General features: G+C 41.5%; 1 long non-coding RNA gene across 1 annotated transcript; it reads left to right on the top strand.

Moving 5' to 3' along the window:
• The first annotated feature begins 400 nt into the window (after positions 1 to 400).
• On the top strand, positions 401 to 9,125 carry LOC148124798 (uncharacterized). Its single transcript, XR_015745089.1, has 4 exons — positions 401 to 660; positions 2,053 to 2,142; positions 3,462 to 3,610; positions 8,751 to 9,125. It is a non-coding gene; the product is annotated as an uncharacterized LOC148124798 (long non-coding RNA).
• The last annotated feature ends 233 nt before the right edge of the window (positions 9,126 to 9,358 follow it).

Here is a 9,358-nt window from a genome sequence, read left to right as displayed (position 1 = left end):
TGGGTTAATTGAATCTCCAAGCCAAGCATTGTTGAGCACGCTGGCAGAGTGACATCAAAAGGTTCTTCTGAGTGTTTTTTCCTGATCCGATTCTGTTCCTCTTGGTTGTGGTTTGGGTTCTAAAGGGTGATATTAAAGAGGAGGAGGAAGGGAGGAGGAGAAGGAGGAGGAGGAGAGGAAGGAGTAGGAGAGGGAGGAGGAGAAGGGGAAGAAGGAGAAGGAGAAAGGGAAGGAGAAGGAGACAAGGAGGAGGAGAGGGAGGAGAAGAAGGAGAAGAGGGTCGCTTCCAACTCTGTTATTCTGAGAAGGAGAAGGAGGGAGAGGAAGAGGAGGAGGAGGAGGAGGAGAAAGAGGAGGAGGAGAAAGAGGAGAAGTCATAGGTTGTTGTGTGGGGTATTGTGCTTCCTTTAGTTAGTTAGAAGCTGGCCAGAAGGTCTGTCTAAGTCTCATCCTTTTTCTAGTTTTACTACTGCTTTTTCTGGCAGAAGCTGTGTTCCTCCATTATATTTGTCCTCCTTCAATCCCAAAACCATGACAATCCATTGGGACAAAAATGGATTGTATCACTTCTACAGAAGACAACCGAAGACTCCCTTCATCCTGCTCACATCAACATAAAACAGGCCTCAGGTTCAAGAAAATTCCTGAATTTCCTTCAAGGTAAGGCAAAACGTATAGTCAGTAGACAACCTAGAGTTTGTTTGACTTTTCCATTTCGTGGTCAGTGTGTTTTTCCTAAGCAAGAACAGCTGCTGGGAAGAGTTGTCAGCCCAAAGAGAAACAACACAGGGCACAGATTAACCTGTTGTAACAAACAAGCCAAATTTGGAGTGATGGTATTCAGTCCAGTTCCCCGCTGAATGACGGCTCACATTATTTTTGTCCCAAGTGTCCCATCCTTGTGCTTTATGGTAGCCAACATTTAGAGTTGAGATGATGTCCCCAATAGTTTAAAGACAAAAGAATCCTACTTCCACCCCACAAAGAGGGGGCCCAATTTTTGCATTTAAAGGGAGGAAGGGTCATACTTAGTGGAAAAAAAAGGATAACTATTAAATAATATGACCGTATTGCCAAGCATCGCTAAGAAACCATGTTTGATGAACTAATATGAGGAATATAATACTATTGTTGCAAGTTGGTATGAATGTGGGATGAAACTTGGAATACAAAACTAGTCTGGGAGTTGAGTCATGGCAACTGGACTTTCTCTCTCTCTCTCTCTCTCTCTCTCTCTCTCTCTCCTCTCTCTCTCTCTCTTTCTTTCTCCTTCTTTTACTCTCTCCTTTTTTTAAAAAAATAAGTTTTATTAAGTTTCCAAATTTTAAAAACATAAAATAAAACTTTATACATTGTTATCAACATCAAGACATCTTTTGCATCTCCTCACATTTTTCAGTATATGTATTTACTTATTCCTTTACCATTACATCTTACTCTTACTATAAATCAATATCTTCTATTCTTACATCTCAATCTTCTCCATGGTATATTTACGTATGTACATATTCCCTCATTCTTTTCCTAATTGCTATTTTATTTTATTTTTATTTCTAAACCACTCATACCAGGCATCCCAGGCCCTATAATAAAATTGAATCTTCTCTGTCTTTTATTTTCATTGTTAGCCTGTCCATCTCTATACAATCTAATACTTTTTTTATAACCATGCCTTCTCTTTCTCTCTCCTTCTCTCTCTCCTTCCTTCCTTCCTTCCTTCCTTCCTTCCTTCCTTCCTTCCTTCCTTCCTTCCTTCCTTCCTTCCTTCCTTCTTTCCTTCCTTCCTTCCTTCCAAATTAAGACCTGGCAACTTCAAGACATGTCAACTTAAAGACAACCTAGAATAAAGGACAAATTTCCTGATAGTGAAAACAATTAACCAGTGTCTTGCCTTCAAAAGGTGTGGGTGCTCCTTCACCACTTAGTTTTTAAGAAGAGACTGGACAGTCACTTGTCTGAAATGGCATAGGTCTCCTGCTTGAGCAGTGGGCTAGACTAGAAGACCTCCAAGGTCCCTTCTTACTCTATTCTGTTTCTCGCATGAACTCCCAGCCTGACCTTTGAAGTCCACACCTCTTCATGTTGTCAAGTTTGAAGAACTCCACTTTAAGCCAGCAGAAAAGTGTGTGAACAACTCAAGAGGTAAGAAGGTGATGGTTGGGTAAGCAATCTTTCCCAGCCACTGTTTTCTCCATGCCAACTTCAATGTATCATCCTTTAATAATGCTCACACAGGATGTTCTGCATTTGGCCTAACCCAGACTCTAATATTGTAACTTTTGCTATTAATAACTTTTTTTTTCCTGCTGACAGTAGACTTAGGCAATAAAGATGAACTCAACTGGACATCTTTCTGATTGTGCCACAGATAAATCTTGGGTATGATAAATGACTTGCAGTATTATTACATGGTATCTGAAGGAGAATTTCTTTTCCTAATCTGGACTCGCCCACACAGGGCCAATAAGAAGCCCTCAAGAAGGTTGTGACCACAAGAGAACTCCAAGACTTTGATTTTCCAGCAAGGGGGACAATATGGCACAGTGATCTCATCGAGAGATAATAGAAAACCAACATGACTGACTATTCTGTATCTCCTCTTCCAGCTATATTGTAGCAGAAATTCTTGCTTCCAAATCAGAACACAAGACCACGAAAGGTTGGAGAATACAGGTTTTTTTGTGCACAAGGTTCAGAACATTAGCATGGCAAATTCTGAACTCCTGACTCTTCCTGATTTGTCACTTTTTTATACATATCATGACCTCAGACTATGCCGGGACGTTCCCTTTATTACATATTAACCAAAAAAGGAGAATAATATATATATTTGTATTAAGGAAATATAGAGGAAGTGAGAAGTACATGTCTGATTACTCCATTATCTTACACCATCTGTTATTTTCCATGTCCACCCTTGTTTACGGTAACTTGGTTACTTCCAGTTCCTTACTTCAGCAGTTTCGTGGTTTTGCACAATATTTTTTGTAAGAAGCAAAGCTTGGGGGTCAGGGGATTTCTGGTAAATGTATACTTTGTTTGTGACCTTCCAGGCTGCTTCAATATAAACTCAGAAACAATCAGGTTCTTAGATCACGCATGGAGAACAGATGTCCTCCATCTTGCTTCAATGCTGGTGGTCAGCCAGATGCTTCCAAGACCTCTGAGAAGGACATTAAAAGCGAAGTAATTTCTCTCTACTGCTTTCCGTAGCCAGAAGCCAAAAAGGAAAAGGAACGATGACCAAAAGAAACCGAGAGGACTTCCTTTGCTAAAGCGGGGACAATGGAGAAGCGAGCTTATTAATCCCAAGCTTGTTAATTATGTTCTTCTTCTAACGTAATGGCAGCTTTGTGGAGTTCATAGCTCCTGTGGATCTGTGGGTTAACAGCTAATGTTTCCATGGCTGGATTCCTCCCATTGACAAAGTTTCACACCTTCTGTTTTTCTCGCCGTCTCAGGAAAAAAACAACAACCTCTTTTAGATTCCATGGCTCTTCATATATCACTGTCTTGCGATGGTGCCCTAGGGAGAAGACTGTAGGATAATCACACTCCAAAAAAGAGAAAGGAAGATCCCAAAGAGCCTTCAGAGTTGACTTATTTAAAGGTAAGTCAGTCCAAGAGCTACAGAACAGGCATCTGAGCTCCGATGCAAGCAAGCTGCCCTTTCCCCCCGCATCTCCTCACAAGAATTTTAATAATTTAAGGAAGCTCAGTGTCTTCCAGGAAGCTAACTGTCTCCCCCACTGCGAGGGTTTTATTTGGAGGCAAAGAAAGGGCACTTTGGCTGTCATGTAAATGAGTGTTCTTCCCAGCACGAAGACTCATCCATTGTGTTAGGTAATACTTTCTTGGACACCAAAGGAGTCAATTAGATCTTTGGAGGCTGGTCCTCAACTGGTTTCTTTTTTCCCAACAGGAGAGAGGAAACGAGCAGGGAAGTTGCCAGCCAAAGCTGGAAAGGGAAAACCAGGTCACGTTCTTTGGTTGAGAATAGGAGATGCGTAAGACTGGAGAGCTGGACCAGAGAGGAGGAGGATTTCAGCTTTCCTCCAGATGTTCTCGCTTTGCTCGGAATCAGCCTGGGGTTTTCTGCGGTGAACAAGGAGACGGAAACTAGCTAGGTTCAGTGGGTGTCAATCATGGAGCCAGCCAGGGCCAAAACTTATGGCTTTTAATAGTGGCTGAGAAGATGAATGGGTTTCAAAAATGCCTCAGATATGCAAAACAGCTGTAATTATAGACTTCCTTGTATTTATGTTGCTCTGAGGGGCCGTATCTTTCATTTCCTAATCTAAGGCCTGAGGAAAACATTAGATACCTCCCTGATACTTGTCTCTGCCCATCTTATCTCATTCTTTTTTTTTTCTTTTCCTCTGATTTTTAGTGATTTCAAAACGTTGTCCAATATGCAACACCCATTGTTTGGGAAAAAAAATTCCTTTCCTTTCCTTTCCTTTCCTTTCCTTTCCTTTCCTTTCCTTTCCTTTCCTTTCCTTTCCTTTCCTTTCTTTCCTTTCCTTTCCTTTTTCCCTTTCCCTTTCCTTCCCCTCCCCTCCCTTCTTCTAATTTTCCTTCCTTCCTTCCTTCCTTCCTTCCTTCCTTCCTTCCTTCCTTCCTCCCTCCCCCCTCCCTCCCTCCCTCCCTCCCTCTCTCATCCTGGAGTTGTGAGGAGAACCTTAGAAAAACAGGTTCTAAGTTCCATTTCTCCAAGATATCCAGGTTTGTTACCCATTTCTCCTCTTCCTGGTGGTATTTATTACTCCTGAAGAATATTTAATAAATACTCCAGTCCAGGAAGGGGGCAAATTGACCTCAAGTCTCCTAAGCTTGCAGAATGCTTTGCTATCTCTAGGTAGAAGGGACAGGAAAGGTCACACCAGATGTGGTATTCAGCAGGTTCTGACCAGTTCTGGAGAACCAGTAGCAGAAATTCTGAGTCGTTCAGAGAACCGGAAAACCCCTCCTCTGACTGGAGATTTTGCAGTATCCTTCCCCTGCCACGCCCACCAAGCCACGCCCACAGAACCGGTAGTAAAAAAATGTGAATCCCACCACCGGGTCACACATGTAGTGAAATAGGGCAAATCCCTCTGTTTTATTGAAAAAAAAATATGCTCATCTGGTCTGGCTGAAGTGCTCTTATTTCATAAAAGAAGTAGGAAGAGGCATTTGTGCTCCAACCAGAGTAAATTACATCACTCCCATAATTGCTGATATCAACATTGTAAAAATGCCAAACGTATTTCTAAAACAAATCGCTCTGAACTTTTCCGGAGAGGTCAAAAGGATGCTTTAAGCCGGAGAATGCAAAAAAAGAGGGGAAGTCAGCAGGGTTATTGGAATTATGTCTCTCCCAGCCCATTAAAATAGAGCATTGATTCAGATCCATGGATGATTGCCAAGCCTTTAAACACAGCTCAAATGGAATACAGTCTGTTTACATTACCAAAATAACTGTCGTGTCATTAGCAGCATCCCAACGCAATGAAATTAAATCCACCCACCAACACTTTCTAATTACAAGGTGTGCGTGCCTTCTTCAACAGATGTTACTCAAAGCATGCCTACTCCTTTACTCTTATGCATAGAGGCATATTGTCAGCTTATAATCACTGCTCCGGAAAACTTGCACGCATACCAAGCTCGCAGCAATCAAACAATTACTCTGAAGTGTAACAATGAATTCCTTCTGCGTGGAAAGACTTGAGAATGGTTTGAAAAGCGGGCTGGCTCCTCTTGTTCCCCAACCAGACTGAAGGCTTCTGGGCTGTTTTGCTCTCCATCCTGCACATCTGTGTCGGTTCAAGCAAGATGAGAAGGTCTGACAATGTCACAATCATCCTCTTCATATATTTTTTTTTAAAAAAAATCTTAATCACATGATGCAGCGTCTCTCGGCATTGCTTAGTGTCTGGAAGACTGTTATTAATAACAGAAAAGCTCTCCTGCTATTTGGGGAAAAGATTCCTTTAGGTTTGGATTGTTTATTTCCACCAGGAGCTAAGCTGCTGAAAGTACTTTACAATATCATATTAAAAACAAAAGCAGAGGCTTGTAAGAAAGATTTATCAGAGCTTGGGAAAGTGATTCATCCAAACAGGCAGAGAGGGACGAAAGAGTGTGTCAGTGTGTTGAAAGAATTGTCAGGGCTCACATTTTTGTAAGCCATTTAAAAAAAAAAATCCAACAACAACCGTCAAGCCACGGTGAACTGAAAAAGCTAAGTTACTAACCATGTTTTACATACCATAGTCAGAGGTGGTATTCAGGTGGTTTTGACAGGTTCTGGAGAACTGGTAGTGGAAATTTTGAGTAGTTCGGAGAACTGGCAAATGCCACCTCTGACTGGCCCCGCCAACCCCATCTATTCTCTGCCTCCCATTGAGTCCCAGCTGATTGGCTGGGTCTCCTTTGGTTGCCCTGCACAGGAGAATGGAGCTGGAAAGCAGGTTAGTGGGGTGGGAAGGGAATGGAGAATTTGCAGTATCCATCCCCTGCCATGCCCACCAAGCCACACCCACCAAGCCACACCACGCCCACCAAGCATTGCCCACAGAACTGGTAGTAAAAAAAATTGACACCCCCCCCCACACACACACTGGTTTATAGTGCATGGATTCATAGTACAGGCTAACTTTCAACCAAGCTGCCATTTTATGCGCAGAAGTGAAATTTAATTATTTCAAGATAATTTATTCTGGAAGATTTATTTTTGGCAGCTTTTCCTTGCCTTCTTCATTCACATTGGCAAGTTTCATCCGTTGCGCTAATTCATTTAACCCTGGTTTCTTGGCCAGGATTAAATGTAATGAGATGCAATAAACCATGATTCTCATGCCAGGGTGATTGGGTTCACACAACCTAGAAACCTAGAGTTTCTTCATTAAGGCTTAACTCAGTATGTGAACTGAGAAGTGGCAGGGATTCCAGTCTTCCTTGGGGAAGACTAAAATTTGAACCTCTTATTTACTATGTAGGAACATCTCCACCACTGAGTATAGCCGTTCCCATTAGAAGACCTCCTGTTATTCTCTTCTGTTCCTTCTCTGTAGGAACACCTCTATCCCTAAGCTATGACCATTCCTATAGATTTAGTACTCTGCTGATCTCAAAAATCCTTCCCTAGTGACTTATGTGGTGTTTAACCATCCTGATGATTCCTGGTACCAAGGAGAATTCAGGGAATTCACACCTTTCTTCAGGGACTCATTCCACAGCAGTTGGCTAATTGAACAAACCTTCACCAAGATTCACTTTGGAGAATTAGCTGTTCTCTTTCACATTATTTATAACCTTGGGAAACTTTGAATGCTTGGGAAGTGCCTGGATGATGCTGGCAACCCTGTCGTTGCTATGGAAACCTGGGGCGCCCTTCCCATTTCTCTTTCCAGGTGTGGTCCTGTGTCTGAACCACTATCACCTTTCTCACGGACTCCATCCGGTCGAAGAATGGAGTATAGAAGATGTTCTCCATGTCTTCATGTCGCCATGAAGTTCCTGGGTTATGTGAATCTTAATGATTTCTACCGACAACACAGTATTATATACAGATCCGGGCAATTTTCATGTCCTCCATAAGCCATAGTTAAACAAACAATGGCTTTGCGCTGTGAAATCAGCTTTGATGGGTTGTTGACTCATCTGCAAAGTTCTTATTAGAGCAGGTGTAAAGATATGGGAGGGGTGGGAACACAGAGAAGCAACAACAACAACAAAAAAAAAACTCCACAATTTATGCATTTAGGTTGGCAGCTTATTTAGGTGGTTAATTATCCATATATATCAAGCAGAATTGTTGTGTTAAATCCAAAAGTTAAAAAAAAACCCAATTCAATTAAAAAGGTAAATTATCAGTTTAATCATAGTGTTCATTGGCAAGAGAACCCTCTGATTTGCATAGATCCAGATTGAGAAATTCTGTATACAAAATCAGCATGATAGCAGGGTTTTGTGTGTGTGTGTGTACATGCATTTGTGCAGCCTTTGCAGTCTACATTGTTTGCATAAATGAATTCTACTTTATCAACGGTATTATATGCACATTGGAAAACTAAGCGTTTGCACAAAGGTGACTGTTCTTTCCCCTTGGTTTAGTCTCTCTCTAAGGAACCATTAAGGGTCTGCCATGCACGAAACATAGAGGTATACAACCCAGGTTTTTTTTTTTCCCTTCCTTAGCTTTCGTTCTCTTTTTGTGGCCTGCATATTTACACTAAAAGAGACCAACAGGTTCTCCATAGCGGCTGCATCATCAAGTGATAGTTTCTATGTGCAGATATGCTGATCACAGCTAGAACTGCAAATGAGATGCAGATCCCTTCCCTTCCATAGTTTTCTTCCCTTCCCTTCCTTTCCCTTTCTTCCTAACTTCCCCTCCCCTTCCATCAATTCATGTGCTTCTTACAAGGGAATTTCTTATTCATATTATATCTCAAAACATTCAGAGATCTTCCTAAGATGTTGTTGCATTGCTACCCTACCTCTTGGGGATTCAACATGCCAAGGGTGATGTCACAAGCTGTTAATTGTTGTGGTAGAAATCAATATACACTCAAAAGCAAAAAAAGTGCCAGTTTTGGTTAGTCTTGCCTAGTGTACCATTTCATATAGCAGACTGATGTGGCTCGCTCTCTGATATTCTGTTTGGAATAGGGCATTGACATTTAGATTAGGGATTCTTAGGTGAGTTAAGTGATGGAGCATGCCACATATTTAAATAAAAGACTAAACCTCTTTTGTTTTAGATTTCTTCTTCTTCTGGATCGACATCTTCCTGGAACAACGGTGGCTCTCTGCAAATGGCTGCCAATTTTCAAGGTTAACAATTTCATCTGCCTGATATATTTATTACCTCGAAAAGAACCAAACACAGTGAAACAAATGGCTCTGCAAATGTCATCTAACATTGGAATCCTTTGATGATGAACACACACCTAGCTAAAAGCTAAAGAACTCTCTTGATTCCTTTCCCAGCAAATGATTTTGAGTTCTACCCAAGAATTTTGAAGGCTTTCCCAGTCTGTGCAATATATGGCCTTGTTTGTTTTCAAACAGCGTCATGCTGTGTTGGATGATATAGTCCATGTTTTTTGTATCGTATCTTAAAACATTCTAAAACATTTCATTTCAAAGTCTCTGGCTTATTCAAAACTCCCACCATGTATACATTTTAAGGTTCAGTGAGGAAGGAAAGAAGTTGATGTGAGAGACGGAAGGAAGGAAAATATGAAAGAGAGAGGGAGGAAGGAAAGAAGCAAGCGAGGAAGGAAGCTGATGTGAGGGAAGGAAGGAAGTTGATGTGAAAGACAGAAGGAAGGAAGGAAGGAAGGAAGGAAAGAAGGAAGGAAGGAAG

This window comes from Pseudonaja textilis, chromosome 12 (assembly GCF_049901715.1).
Source record: "Pseudonaja textilis isolate UNSWEBS1 chromosome 12, rPseTex1.2, whole genome shotgun sequence".
NCBI lineage: Eukaryota > Metazoa > Chordata > Lepidosauria > Squamata > Elapidae > Pseudonaja > Pseudonaja textilis.
Note: the sequence above shows the minus strand (reverse complement) of the source record. Positions and strands in the feature narration are given on the sequence as shown.